The following is a 15,900-nucleotide window of genomic DNA, read 5'->3' as shown; positions in this document are numbered from 1 at the left end:
CAGGTAATCTCCCATTTCTAGCTTCTGTGTACCTCTAGGTCTCCTGTATTCTACAGTGTAAACCTTTATCAAAGTCATAATAATGAAATCGTACAGTATCTATCCTTATAAGTGTCTGACTTATTTCACTCAGCATTATATCCTCAAGGTTCATCTGTGTTGTCATATGCTTCAGGACCTCATTTTGTTTTACTGCTACATCATATTCTGTCATATGTATATACCACATTTTGTTTATCCACTCTTATGTTGATGGGCACTTAGATTGTTTCCATCTATTGGCAATTGGGAAAAGTGCCGCTTTGAACATTGGTGTGCAAATATCTGTTTGTGTCACTGCTTTCAGTTCTTCTGGGTATTACCAACTATTGATATTGCCAGGTCATATGGCAATTTGGTGTTTAGTTTTCTGAGGAACTGCCAAACTGTCTTCTGCAGTGACTGTACCATTTTACATTCCCACCAGTAGTGAATAAGTGTCCCAGTTTTTCCAAATCCTCTCCAATATTTAGTTTTTCTCTTTGTTTAATAGCAGCCATTCTTATAGGTGTAAGGTGATATCTCATTGAAGTCTTGATTTGCATTTCCCTTAGAGCTAATGAAGGTTAATACCTCTTCACATGCTTTTTTAGCCATTTATATTTGCCCTTTGGAAAAATATGTGTTCATATCCTTTTCCAGTTTTATAGTTGGTATGTGCTTTCATTGTTCAGTTGTATAATCTCTGTATGTACACAAGATATCAAACCTTTATCTGATAGGTGGTTTCCAAATATTTTCTTCCATTGAGTTGGCAATGTCTTCACCTTTTTCACAAAGTCCTTTGAGGCACAGAAGCTTTTTATTTTAAGAAGTTCCCATTTGTCAGTTTTTCTTCAGTTGCTTGAGCTTTAGGTGTAAAGTTTAAGAAGGTACCTCCTATTACTAGGTCTTGAAGATATTTCCCTTTATGTTATTCTAGAAGTTTTATGGTACTGGCTCTTATGCTTAGGTCTCTAATCCACTTTGAATTAATTTTTGTATAGGGTGTAAATTAGGGGTCATTTTTTATTCTTGTAGCTATTGATACCCTGTTCTCCCATGCCCATTTAATAAGAATACTCTGTCCCAGTTCAGTGGATTTGGGGGCCTTATTGAAGATCAGTTGGTCATAGATTTAATGGTCTATCTCTGTACTCTCAGTTTGATTCTGTTGCTTGGTACTTCTATCTTTGTGCCAGTACTGTCCTGTTTTGACATTGGGGCTTTAAAGTTAGGACGTGTTTAAAGTCAAGAAGTGTTAGTACTCTCACTTTGCTCTTCTTTTTTAGGATGTCTTGGGCTATTGGAGGGCTCTTTTTCTTCCAAATAAATTTGATAACTAGCTTTTCCAAGTCTTTGAAGTAGGTTGTTGGTATTTTTGTTGGTATTTTATTGAATTTGAAGATCAAGTTAGGTAGAATTGACATCTTAATGACATTCAACCTTCCTATCCAAGAGCATAGCATGTCTTTCTTTTAGCAATGTTTTTTCTTTTTTTTTTTTATACATGGGCAGGCACTGGGAAGAGAACCCAGGTCCTCTGGCATGGCAGGCAAGCATTCTTGCCTGCTGAGCCACCGTGGCCCGCCCTGTTTTATCATTTTTGTGTACAAGTCTTTACATCCCTGGTTAAGCTTATTCCTAGACAATTGACCCTTCTGGTTGCTCTTTCAGTGAATTTTTTTCTTTAATGATCTCCTCATTTAGGCCATTACCTGTGTGTGGGAACATTACTGATTTTTGTACATTAATCTTGTACCCCACCACTTTGCTGAATTGTTTATTAGGTTAAGTAGCTTTGCCATAGATTTCTCAGGGTTTTCCAACTATAGGATCATGTTTTCTGTGAATAAGTTTTACTTCTTCTTTTCCTGTATTTTGCTCCTTCCTTTCCTATTTGGATGCCTTTTAATTCTTTCTCCTGCCTGATGGCTCTAGCTAGGACTTCTAGTATAATGTTGAATAATAGTGGTGACAATGGCATCCTTGTCTTATTCCCAATCTTAGGGGGAATGTTTTCAATCTCTCACTGTTAAGTATGATACTGGTTATGGGTTTTTCATATATGCCTTTCATCTAATGAGGACATTTCCTTCCGTTCCTACCCTTTTTTTTTGTCAGCACCATAAAGTATTGCCATTTATTTAGCACTTTAAAATTGGCTATGCTTTGTGGTTTCCTGAAATCTGTCAGGAATTTTAAAAGTGAGGAAACTTTACTAAACTAGGCCATACTCTGCTTTTCTCACATATAAAAACATTTATTACAACACCTAGGATAGCCATCTCTGTGAGATGAAGGAAGGAAATACTTTTAAAAGTATGAAGTACTCCACCAGTGCAGGAATTACCATTACTACCCATTCTGCAGCCTCAGCAGACAGGCTGTTTCTTCCCAGTTGATATTCTAGAAGGCTTGAGTGCTGAGGCTGACCACCTAGAGTGGATCTCGGTCTAAGCCCAAAACCTTTTTCAAGGTATCCTTAAATTCTTTGTTCCTCAGGTAGTAGAGCAGAGGGTTTATGACTGGAGTGAACATAGTGTAAACAGCAGAGATTAGCTTGTTAGAGTTCTAGGAATCAATGGCCTGGGGCTGGACATATGTGAAAATCATGGCCATGTAGAAGATGTGACCATCATGAGAAGCATGAAGTTTTTCCAGAGGCCAGTGGCAGAGGGGATGTGCAGGACTTCCAGCACATTGTGTGCATAGGACAACACAGTGGCCATGAGTGGATCACCAGGATGATCAAGGCCAAAATGTAATCCACCAGTTCCACGGTTGAGAAGTCTTGCAGGCCAGCTTGAAGATGGGGGAGATGTCACAGAAGTGGTTCAGGATGTTGGAGCCACAGAATGTGGCACTGGAGATAAAGTAGGACTGGATCACGAAGATAGTGAAGTCACTTGCAAAGGAAAAGCCCACAAGCTGGACACAGGCCAGTGAACATGATGACTGCATAGTGCATGGGGCATGGCAGATGGCCATGTATCGATTGTAGGCCGTGGACATCAGGAGCACACACTTGGTGCACATCAGGGAGCTAGAGAAGTAGAGCTGAGTCATATGTCCTACCAAGGAGACATGTTTCTGCTTCAGGAGTAGCACGTCCAGCATATTTGGGATAGTGTCCAATACATACCAGATCTCCAAGAAAGACAGGGAGCATAGAAAGTAGAACATGACCCTCCTGGAGAGAGTTGCTGCTCCAGATGCTGAAGATGATGTCCAGGTTCTCCACCAGGACAAAGTGGTGCATGAGCAGGAAGAGGAAGAAGAGTGCATATTGCAGTTGGGGGGCTGTAGGGAAGCCCAGCAGGATAAAGGCGCTGACCTTGGTGATATGTTCTCCCCTCATTCTTTGTTCCTTGGGAGTTACGGGTCCTCTCCGCATGCTTGGGTGGATCCACTCTCCTGGCTGGAGGCTTCCTGACTTGAGATCCCATGACCCTTCCATGGTTCTGCCTCTGAAGACATTTTACCTTCACTTTTTCCCTTTTCTGAGCTCCCCGGTCGAGACTGGCAGTGGTTCCATTTATACAGGTCCATAGCACTCTTGTTGACTTTCTATATAGTAAGCAAAGACCATGCCCATCATAGAGAAAGAGTTTCCACATATCCTTTGGGATAACTCTATCTCCAATCTTGCCTTCCTCTAAAATGCCTGATTAGTTCCACACTTGGTTAAATCCTCATGTGGGGCACTATTCTCTGGGGTCTCCCTTCCTGGAAGCCCAGAATTTTCAATTTCTGGTTTCTTTATACCCAAGAGTTCAGTTCTCAGCTTATCTCTTTCCTGTTGCATTTCGCTATAAGCTGCAAGGAGAAACCAGGTTTCACTTTCCACATTTAATTTGGAAATCTCTTCTGCTAAATATCCAAGTTCATGGCTTTTAAAATCTGCCTTCCAGCCAAAGCCACTAGTCGGTTTTGCCAAATTATCTGCCATTTTAAAGCAAGGATTGCTTTCCTTCCATTTTGCAATAACATGTCTCATTTCTGTCCAGAGCCTTGTCAGAGGTGTCAGAGAGTCCACATTTCTACCAAAAGTCTCTTCAAAGCATTTTAGGCCTTCTCTGTCAAGCTCTTCACAACTCTTCCAGAATCTTCCCCTTATCCATTTAAAATGCCATTCTGACATTTGGATTTTGCAAACCATAGTAGCACCCCATCTCTCTGGTACCAAAATCTATTCTAGTTTGCTAACTGCTGGAATGCAAATTAACAGAAATGGAACTGCTTTTAAAAGGGGGAATTTTTTAAGTTGCAAGTTTACAGTTCTAAGGCCATGAAAATGTACAAATTAAATCAAGTCTATAAAATGTGCAAATTAAGTCACCAACAAGAGACTGCCTTTACTCAAGAAAGGATGATGAAGTTCAGGGTTTCTCTCTCAATTGGAAGGGCACATGGCGAACATGACAACGTCTGCTAGCTTTCTCTCCAGACTTCTTGTTTCATGAAGCTCCCCTGGGGATGTTTCCCTTCATCATCTCCAAAGGTCTCTGGCTGCATGGGCTCTCCTGGTTCTCATGACTCTTCATTCCTACCTTCTGAAGTGTTTTTATCAAAAAAGGATGCTGAATAATATTTTCAAATGCTTTTTCAGCATCCATCGATCATGTGATTTTTTTCCCTTTTGATTTATTAATGTACTGTATTAAGTTTATTGATTTTATTACATTGAACCACCTTTGCATTCCAGGCATAAACCCCACTTGGTCATGACACATAATTCTTTTAATGTGATGATGGATTTGATTTCCTAGTATTTTGTTGAGAATTTTTACATCTGTGTTCATTAGAGAGATTGAGCTGTAGTTTTCGTTTCTTGTAGCATCTTTATCTGTTGGTATTAGAATGATATTAGCTTCTTAAATGAGTTAGGTATCATTCCTTCCTTCATTTTTTCATGTTAGAGTTTGAGCAGGATTGGTGTTCTTGTATTAGTTGATTCTTTTTATTGTTGTTTTTTGTTGTTGTTCTCCAGTTCATTTATTTCTGTTTTAATCTTGGTTATTTTTCTTTATCTATTTGCTTTGGGGTTAATTTACTGTTCTTTAATTTCTCTAGGTGAGCAGTTAAGTCCTGACTTTATACACCTTCTTATTTTTTAATATAGGCATTTAGGGCAATAAATTTCTCTCTCAGCACTGCCTTTGCTGCATCCCATAAGTTTTCCTATGTTATATTCTCATTATCATTCATCTCCAGATATTTACTGTTTCTCTAGCAATTTCTTCTTTGACCCATCGAGTATTTAAGAGTGTGTTGTTTAATCTCCATATAAATGAGACAGTTCTGGTTCTTTGGTGATTGTTAAATTTGGTGATTGTTAAATCAGCTAGCTTCCTTCTGTTGTGGTCAGAAGTGCTTTGGATAATTTTAATCTTTTAAAATTTATTAAGACCTGTTTTTTGTCCCAGCATATGCTCTACCCTGGAGAATGTTCCATGACTACTAGAGGAAAATGTATATCCTGGTATTTTAGATATAATAAGGTCTCTATTAGATATCAGTCATTTATCAAGTTGTGTAAGTTCTCTGTTTCCTTGTTGATCCTCTGTCTAGGTATTCTATCGATAGTTGACAGTGAAACATCTATAGCTTCCTCAATTTTTCCAATGTTTGCCTCATGTACTTTGGAACTCCTTGATTGGGACATGAGAATTTGATTGTTATTTCTTCTTGCTGAATTGTCCCTTGTATGTAGTGTCCTTCCTTGTCTCTTATGATGTCTTTACATTTAAAGTATATTTTATCTGGCATTAGTATAACCATTCCTTCTGTCTTTTGATTACAGCTTTCATAGAACATTTTTTCTAGCCTTTAACTTGCAGTCTATTTCTGTGCTTAGGTGTAAGATGCGTCTCTTGTAAACAGTATATAGATGCATCATATTTTTTAATCCTTTCTACCAATCTGTATCTTTTTTGGGCGGTGGGGTGCATGACCCAGGAATCAAACCCAGGTTTCCTGCATGGAAGGCAAGCATTCTGCCACTGAATCTTTTAATTGGTGAGTTTAATCCATTACTGTCCAAAGTTATTACTATAAAGGCATTTCTTGAATCCACCATATTATCCTTTGGATTTCATTTGTCAAATCTATATATTCTTTTCCCTGTCTCTCTTTATGCTTTAAATTACCCTTACTGGTACTCTTCAATTCTATTCCCTCCTCCAGACCTCCTTCTCCTGTCTTTTTTCTTTAGCTGACAGGACTCTCTTTAGTATTTCTTGTAGGGTAGGTCTCTTGTTGACTTGTTCTCTCAGTCTTTGTCTTTGAAGATTTTAATGTCTCCCTCAATTGTGAAGGACAACTTGGCTGGATAAAGAATTCCAGGTTAGAAGCCTTTCTCTTTGAGGATCTTCAGTATATCATACCACTGCCTTCTTGCCTCCATGGTGTCTGTTCAGTAGTCTGAACTCACTCTTGTGTGTTTTCCCTTGTATGTAGTAGATCACTTTTCTCATGCTGCTTTCAAGACTTTATGCTTCTCTTCAACATTTGATAGTCTGATTGGTATGTGTCTTAGAATACGCCTATTTGGATTTATTCTATTTGGAGTTCCTTGGGCCTCCATGATTTACATATTTATAAGGAATTATATCTTTATCTAACCTTCCCAACCCTGTATTCTCTTCTCCTTCTGGGATACCAGTCATTCTTATGTTTGTGTGCCTTTTGTTTTCCATCATTTCCCTGAGATCCTGTTCCATTTTTTCCATCTTTCTTGCCATTTGTTCTTTTGTGCATGCTAGTTCAATTGTTCTATCTTCTAGCTGATTTATTATTCCTTCCACTTCTTCGAGTTTGCTATCCTGTGTCTCTAGTATATTTCTAATTTGGTCTATAGTATCTTTCATCTCAGTGAGGTCTGCTATTTTTCTGTTTAATCTTTTGAATTCGACTTTATGTTCTTCTAGTGCCTTTGATATCCTTTATTTCTTATAAATATTGTTGTGTAGATGTTTCATATTTTGTGATCCATCCTATGTTTCGATTTATTTCTTTGGCTGGTTCATTTCTTCCTGTGTCTTCACATGCTTTGTGGTTTTCTGTTCTGTTTGGGGCATTTGATTATCTTAATAAGGTTATTTTATAAGTTGGTTTCCTTCACTTATCTAAAGTTTTGTAATTCCTTTGGTTTATGTTGAGAATCCCCTTTTTCACTTGGTTAGTCAGTAATTTCCTGCCCAACCAAGGGCCAGAGCTCATGTACGGGGTGCAGTTCTACTTGTGGGTTATTAAAAACTAGTCTGGGGTGCACAGGTAGTTCATGGCAGAACGCCCACCTCCCATGAGGGAGACCTGGACTTGATTTCCAGCCCATGCACTCAAAAAAACAAAAGTAAAGAAAAAAGCACCTCAGCAATAGTAGGCCCCAAATCCAGGAGACACTCCAAGATTTATTGGAAATGAACTCAGACTGGTGCCCACAGACGAGAAAGAGAAAAAAAAGTAGAAGTAAAAATAAAAAATAGTAAATAAAAACTAAGCAGAGAAGGAGTTTGCTAGATTGCACTTACTGCTTTTTCTGAGCACATGGCATTCTTGAGCTACCTCCTCCCCTCGCCTTGCCAGCTGGACCAGATGGTGTGCGCTGACTGGGGGCTGCTGATAAGCACATGGGGGCTGGGCAAGTAGGTCCTAGCATGCAGATGGGACAGCTGAATTTTTTTGTTTTTTTTTTTGAGGAATATCCACATACATACAGTCCAACCATAGTACACAGTCAGTGGCTCACAGTGTCATCGCTTAGTTGTGTGTTCTTCACCATGATCATTTTTAGGACATTGGTATTGCTTCAAAAAAAGAAATAAAAAGAAGAAAAAGGAACTCATGCATCCCATGCCCCTTACCCCTCCCTCTCATTGACCCACTTATTTCACTCTACTCAGTTTTATCCTTTATCTCCCCCTATTATTTATTTATTTCTAGCCTTTTTTTTTTTCTTACTCATTTGCGTATACCCTGGATGAAAGGAGCATCAGACACAAGGTTTTTTCACAATCACACAGTCACACTGTAAAAGCTATATAGTTATACAGTTGTCTTCAAGAATCAAAGCTACCGGAACATTGTTCAACATTTTCAGGTACTTCCCTCTAGCCACTCCAATACCCCATAAACTAAAAAGAACTGTCTGTATATTACTTAATAACCACTCGACTCTGTGTGAAATCTCTCAGCCACTGAGACTTTATTTTGTCTCATTTCTGTCTTCCCTCTTTGGTCAAGAAGGCTTTCTCAGTCCCGTGATGCCAGGTGCCAGCTCATCCCTGGGAGACAGGTCCCATGTTGCCAGGGAGTCCTGTCACTCAGTGGGGAGGATAGTGAGTTCACCTGCCAAGTTGGCTTAGAGAGAGATTTCTCGGAGGTCATTATGTTTTTGTTTTAATGCTACGTATACACATACCATATAATCCATCCAAAGGATATGGTCATTGGTTTACAGTATAATTGCACGTTCATCACCACAATCAATTTTAGGACATTTCATTACTGCAAAAAAAAAAATTAAAATGAATAAAGAAAACCCAAACATCCCATAGCTTTTATCCCCCCGTTATCATTTATTTTTTGTCTTTATTTTATTATCACCTATCCATGCACTGGATAAAGGGAGTGTCAGTCTAAAGGTTTTTACAGGCACACAGTCATACAATAAAAGCTTTATAGTTTTGCACTTATTATCAAAGTTCAAGCCTACTGGATTAATGTTCAACAGTTTCAGGTATTTCCTTTTAGCTATTCTAATACACTAGAAACTAAAAAGAAATATCTATATGAGTCAGTAGCCATAATCATTTGTTGAATCCTAATTTCTCAGTTACACCTCCTCCCTCTCAGTTGATCATTCTCTTAATCTTCAGGGATATTTGGGCAAGGACCATTCTAAGTTGTTCGTCCTGGAAAGGGGTGCTGACCTGATAGGGTAGAGGATTGAAACTGGTTGATGTTCTTAGAGACTGATACCTCTGGGTTTCAGGACTCATCTAGCATAGGAACCATCTGGAGGCCTTAACTTTCTGAAAAAATAAACTTACTAAGAAAACTTCTTAGATAGAGCCCAGGGTATTCTTTAGGGTTTTCAGGCATACTGTTGTTTGGAGCTTGGCACATTGTCGCAATCTGCAATATCTGGCTGAAGCATGCATAAAAGTAACTTCCAGAATGACCTCTTCACTGTATTTGAAATCTTTTACCCACTGAAACTTCATTTTATTTCATTTCTCTTCCCTCTTTTGGTCAAGAAGGACTTCTCAATCCTATGATGCCAGGGCCAAGCTTATCCCTGGGAGTTGTGCCCCACATTGGCAGGGAGATCTACATGCCCATGAATCATATCCACATAGAGGGAAGGGCAGTGAGCTCACCTGCAGAGTTGGCTTCAAGACAGAGGCCACATTTGAGCAACAAAAGATACTCTCTGGGGGGTGATTCTTAGGCATAATTTTAAGTATGCCTAACTTTGCCATTGCAGAAATAATTTTCTTAAGAGCAAGCATCAAAATTGAAGGCATGGCTTATGAAATTGGAAGTCCCTAATGCTTGAGGGAATATCAGGAATTTCCCAGGTGGGAAAATTTGATAGTTCCACATTTTTCCCCAGTCCCTCAAGGGGACTTTGCAAATAGTTTCTTTCTTTCTGCCCAAAATATTGGGTTATTACATTAATCTGTACAGAATAACAAGATTTCATTCCCTATTCTAAGTTCCATGTAATCATTTTGTCTAAATAAACTGACCAGACATACTAAATTAGATAGTATGCTACAGAAAATCTCAAGTTTGGGCCAAATAAAATCTCTTCCTTTGTTATCACATAGAAGTTAAAATTTTAAAATATAGACAATATCATTTTTTACACTGTATTCTGATTTACCTTAGTCCTAACCAGGTCTGTTTCATTCATGTTTCTAACTGAAGTCTGATCTCTTCTTCAGCTTCTTTAATAGTTGCTATATGGGATAATGCAGACTTTCAAAGCTGCAGAACTCTAACTCTAAATCTGAGGTGTCACATAGATCCTCAGAGTTTCAGGGAAGTACCAGGTTATATACAAAGAGCACAGTGTCTCAGAATTTAGAAATACCAGTTAAAACTCAGGAGTAGATGTAAGTGCTGTAAGATCTTCCTTCTCGGAACCAAGCCTTGTTGAACATTCTGTACTCCTTAATCATTGATTGCCCTGTCTCTGCCCACTTTCTATCTCCTGATAACCTATGCTATCGAATTCAATTCTCAGAGTTTGCTGATTAGTCAGTTTGTATTAGTGACAGATAGTCAGTTTGTATTAGTGACAGATAGTCAGTTTGTGTTAGTGACAAAAAGGACACTATTTGTCCTTTTGTTTCTGGCTTATTTCACTTAGCGTACTGTCCTCAAGATTCATTACCTAGTTGCATGCATCACACCTTCATTCCTTTTGTAGCCACTCAATATTCCGTTGTATTTAAGTGCCACAGTTTGCTCTTCCGTTCATCTGTTGATGTACCTTTAGGCCACCTCCATCCATTGCAAATCATGAATACGGATGCCATAAATACCAATGTGCAAATGTCTGTTTGTGTCCCTACTTTCGGTTATTCCAAGTATATGTCTAATAATGGGGTCGCAGGATCATATGGCATCCCTATTCTTAACCTCCTGTGGAACCGCCACACTGCCCTCCAGAGGTGGTGCACCATTCTATTTCCCTACTGACAGTGAGTAGGTATATCTGTCTCTCCACCTCTTCTCCAGCACTTGTATCTTTCTGCATATTTTTAAAGCAGTTTTATTCACACACAATACATTCCATTCCAAGTGTACAATCACTTGTATCTGATATAATCACATGGTTATGCATTCACCACTACCATCTGTATGAGAACATTTCCCTTCCACAAAGAAAGAAGATGATGAAATGAATAAATAAATAAATAAATGGAGAAATAGCAACAAGTACAAGGATCCCATACCACTCCTTATATCCCCTCTTTTTGGCATTTAGCTTTGATATATTACCTTTGTTACAGTTAATGAAAGAAGATTACAATGTTACTGTTAACTATAGACCCTAGTTTATATTAATCATACTTTTTCCATATACCATCCATTTTTAACCCCTTACACCCTCGTATAAAAACTTCCTTGTTTTTGTGTTTTATCACCATCATTATTGTCGACGCTTGGTTTTGCTAAGTTATACAGTCCCATTTTTTATCCTCTCTTCCCTTCTGGTGTCATATATACTCCTAGACTTCCACTGTAAACAATACTCATACTCAGCTTTGTTCATTATATTTACAATATTGTGCAACCATCACAGTATTGTACTATCCATTTCTGAATCTTTAAATCAATCCTGTTGATCATTCTGTGCTCCTTTAGCATCAAATGCCCAATCTCTACCATCTTTCTATATCTTAATAATTTCTGTTCTCAAGTTTAACTGTCAGAGTTTGTTCTTATATTTAGTTTGTATGAGTATGACCATATAGTATATGTCTTTTTGTTTCTGGTTTATTTTATTCAACATAATGTCCTCAAGATTCATCCACGTTGTTGAATGTGTCCTGACTTTTTTCCATCTTACAGCTGCATAACATTCCATCATATGTATATATCACAGCTTTTTAGTCATTCATCTGTTGATGGACATTTGGACTATTTCAAACCTTTAACCGTTTTCCATAGTTTTGAGACAGGTTGCTGTCTTTCAGATTTCTCTTGGCAGCCCTGAGAGTTGGCCCCTGGTAATCTGAAGTAGCTGGTCAAAAGCAGTGATTGGGCAGTGCAATGGTGGCTCAGTGGCAGAATTCTCACCTGCCATGCCAGAAACCCGGGTTTGGTTCCTGGTGCCTGCCCATGCAAAAAAAAAAGCAGTGATCAGCAATTAAACCACACACCTCTGGAGTTTAGGCAGTTAGTTCCAAGCTGTGCCAAGCTGTTTGTGAGGTGTTTGAGTTCCTGTTCCCGACTGCTGCCGGCCATCAGGCTGGGGGAAGAGAGATGGTAGCCAAACATCAAAAAAAATAGCCAAACTGGTATTTGTTGCAGTTTTTCAGCCTCTTCTTCCCACTCCCCCTGAATGTCACACGATATTTTTTAGGTTCTTCAGTTTTAAAATAGTTGATTCAGACAGTTCCTGCCAGACCAATAGTTTTGTTGTAAGGGGTGATTCCTGGAGTTTCTTACTCTACTTTCTTCCCTCAGTCTTCCCTCTACATTGTAGAAATGTACAATGTTGAAACTTCTCTACATTCTTGCCAACACTTATTATTTGTCTTTGTGTTTCTAGCCATGCTAGTGGGTGTGAAGCAGTATGTCATTGTTTTAATTTGCATTTCCCTGCTACTTATGATATCAAGCATCATTTCCTTTGCATATTGGCATTTGCTCTTTGGAGAAATGTCTATTCAGATATTTTGCCCATTTTTAAATCGGAGTATTTGGTTTTTTTATTATTGTTGTAAAATGTCTATATATTCTAGTTACAAGTTCCTTATCAAATTTGTGATTTGCAAGTATTTTTCCTTTTTTGTGGGTTTTCACTTTCTTGATAGTGTCCTTTGCGACATAAACATTTTTAATTTTGATGAAATCCAGTTAATCTATTTTTTGTTGTTACTCTTGCTTTTGGTTTCATATCTAAGGCTTTTGCCATGAAGATTTACCCTTCTGTTTTCTTATAAGAGTTTGAGTTTTATCTCTTACATTTAGGTTTTTAATCCATTTTGAGTCAAATTTTGTATATGAGGCAATGGTCCTACTTCTTTTGCATGTGGTATATAGTTGTCCTAACTCCACTTGTTGAAAAGACATCTGCATTGAATGTCCTTGGTATCCTCGTTGAAGTCTGTTGACTATAAATATATGAATTCTATTCCATTGGTCTATATTGTCTATCCTTATGACAGTACATAAGGACTGTTGCTTTGAAGTAATTTTGAAATTTGGAAGTGTTGAGTTCTTCAAGTTTTTTCATTCTCTGATTATTTTGGCTCTTCTGGGTTACTTCTCATTCCATCTGAATTTTGATATTAGCTTGTCAGTTTCTACAAAGAAACCAGCTGTGATTCAGATAGGGAGAATGTCTAGGTCTGTTTATGAAGTATTGCCATGTTAGCAATATCAAGCCTTCTGATCCATGAACATGGAACATTTTTCCATTTCTTTAGATCTTTAAATTTTTTCAACAAAGTTTTCTAGTTGTCAAAGTATACATTTAGCACTTCTGTCAAATTTATTCCTATGCCTCCTCTTCTTTTTGTTGCTATCATAAACAGAATTGTTTCCTTGATCTCATTTTTGGATTATTCATTACAAGTGTAGATAATTTCAATTGATTTTGTATTTTAATCTCATATTCTACAGCCTTGCTGAACTAAGTTGTTAGTTCTAATTTTTTTTAGTGGAATCTTCAGGATTTTCATTTCAGGTAATGTCTTTTGTGAATACAGTTTTACTTCTTCCTTTCCAACCTGAGTGCTTTTTAGTTCTTATTCTTGCCTAATTGCCCTGATTAAAGCTCTACTAGAATGCTGAATAGAAGTGGCAAGAGCAGGCATATTGTGTGGTTGATTTTAGGGAAAAAGCTCCAATCTTTGACCATTAAATATGATGTTAGATAGGATGTAGAGATGTTCAATATATGGGTTTTACATAGATGCCCTTTATCAGGTTGAGGAAATTGCCTTCTATTCCTGGTTTTTTGAGTGTTTTTATTAAAAAGAGTATTGGATTTTGTCAAATGCTTTTTATCTATTGAATTGATCATCTAGTTTTTGGTTTTTAGTCTATTGATATGGTTAATTGTATTAATTGATTATCAGATGTTAATCCAACCTTGCATTCAAGGGATAAACTCCACTTGATCATGGTGTATAATTCCTTTTATATGTTGCTGGATTCAGTCTTAGTTGGCTGAGATGATTATAACAAACACCACACAGTGAGTTTGCTTAAACAGCAAGAATTTATCATCTTGTGTTTGAAGGTTAGAAATCCAACATCACAGTCTCAACAGGCCGTGCTTTATCTGGAAGTCTGCAGAATTCTGATGTGACTTGCCTTAATCCTAGGGCTATCTTGACTTGTATCTCTTCCTCTGTCACATGGTCTCCTCTGGTTTCTTTCTCTGACTTCTGGCTTCTGTGTCTTATGGACTCTCTGATTGCATCCAGATTTCTTCTTTACAAGATCTACTTTGATTCAATTTGGCCACACCGCAATAATATCTTTCTAAAGGGCCTATTTACAAATGGGTTCCTACCCACAGGAATACAGATGTTAACATATCCTTTGTGGGGCCCATGATTCAATCTCCAACGCTCATTATGTATAATTCTTTTTATATGTTGCTGGGTTCAGTTTGCTAGCATTTTGTTAAGGAGCGTCCATATTCATAAAAGATCTTGGTCTGTAGTTTTCTTGTGATAGCTTTGCCTGGTTTTGGTTTCAGTATACTAGTACATAGGATAAATTAGGAAGCATTCTTCCTCCCCTCCTATTTTTTGTAAAAGTTTGTGAAGAATTCTTTGTGTTTGGTAGATTTCACCAGCTAAGCCATCTGGGCCTTGCCTTTTTTTGTGTGATTGTTTTGTTTCGTTTTGTTTTAATGCAATTTCGAGATATATTCATGTACCATATAATCATCCAAAGCATGCAGTCACTGGTTCACAGCAAACATCCCATAACCTTTATCCCACCCTATTTTATTTATTTTTTGTCTTTATTTTCTTACTCATCTGTCTATACACTGGATAAAAAGGGAGTGTCAGTCACAAGGTTTTCACATTCACATCGTCACATACATAAAAGCTATGTAGTTATACAATCATCTTCAGGATTCAGGACTACTGAATTACAGTCAACAGTTTCAGGTATTTCCTTCTATCTATTTGAATACACTAAAAACTAAAAAGGAATATCTGTAATACATAACAATAACCTCAAGAATGACCTCTTGACTCTATTTGAAATCTCTCAGCCACTAAAACTTTATTTTGTTTTATTTCTCATCCCCCTGTTGGTCAAGAAGGCTTTCTCATTCCCATGATACAAGGGCCAGACTCATCCTTGGGAGTCACGTCCCACATTGCCAGGGAGATTTAAACCCCTGGGAGACATGTCCCACGTAGTGGGGAGAACAGTAAGTTTACCTGCAGAGTTGACTTAGAGAGGTGTGGGAAGTTTTTTGATAAATAATTCAGTCTCTTAACTTGTGGGTCTGTTCAGATTGTATCTTCTTGAGTCCATTTTAGTTTGTGTCTTTAGGAAATTGTTTCATCTAAGTTATCTAATTTGTTGGCATACAGTTTTTCATGATGTTCCTTTATAGTCCATTTCATTTCTTTAAGATCAGTATGAAGATCACGCTTACATTTCTGCTTCTAGTAAGTGGAGTCTTTTTTTTTTCTTGGTCTGTCTAGCCAAAGGTTTGTCAATTTTGTTGATTTTTTCATGGAACCAAATTTTAGTCTCATTGATGTTCTCTTTTGTTTTCCTTTTCTCTATTTTATTAGTTCCCACTGTAATCTTTCTTATTTCCTTCCTCTGTTTGTTTTAAGTTTAGTTGCTCTTCTTTTCCCAGTGTATAAAGGTAGAAGGTTAAATTACTGATTTGATACCTTTCTTCTTCCTTAATATAGGCATGTACAGCAGCAAATTACCCTTAAATCATTGCTTTAACTGTATCCCATAGGTTTTGATATGTCTTGTCTTCGTTTTCATTTATCTCTGAGTCTTTCCTAATAGCTCTTGATTTCTTCTTTACCCACTAGTTATTGAGGAATATGTTGTTTAATTTCCACATATTTCTAAGTTTCCCAAATTTCTTTCTGTTCTTGCTTTTTGTTTTATTCCTTTGTGATCGGAGAGCATATT

At 37.6% G+C, this 15,900-nt stretch overlaps 1 protein-coding gene and 1 pseudogene across 1 annotated transcript in view; one reads left to right on the top strand and one right to left on the bottom strand.

The window, feature by feature from the left end:
* Window positions 1–15,900, top strand: part of BLTP3B (bridge-like lipid transfer protein family member 3B) — a 176,117-nt gene that overhangs the window by 151,801 nt on the left and 8,416 nt on the right.
* LOC143642851 (olfactory receptor 6B2-like) lies at window positions 2,420–3,525 on the bottom strand (annotated as a pseudogene).

This window comes from Tamandua tetradactyla, chromosome 7, assembly GCF_023851605.1.
Source record: "Tamandua tetradactyla isolate mTamTet1 chromosome 7, mTamTet1.pri, whole genome shotgun sequence".
Lineage (NCBI taxonomy): Eukaryota > Metazoa > Chordata > Mammalia > Pilosa > Myrmecophagidae > Tamandua > Tamandua tetradactyla.
The sequence above is the reverse complement of the archived record's forward strand: the minus strand, read 5'-3'. Positions and strand labels throughout refer to the sequence as shown.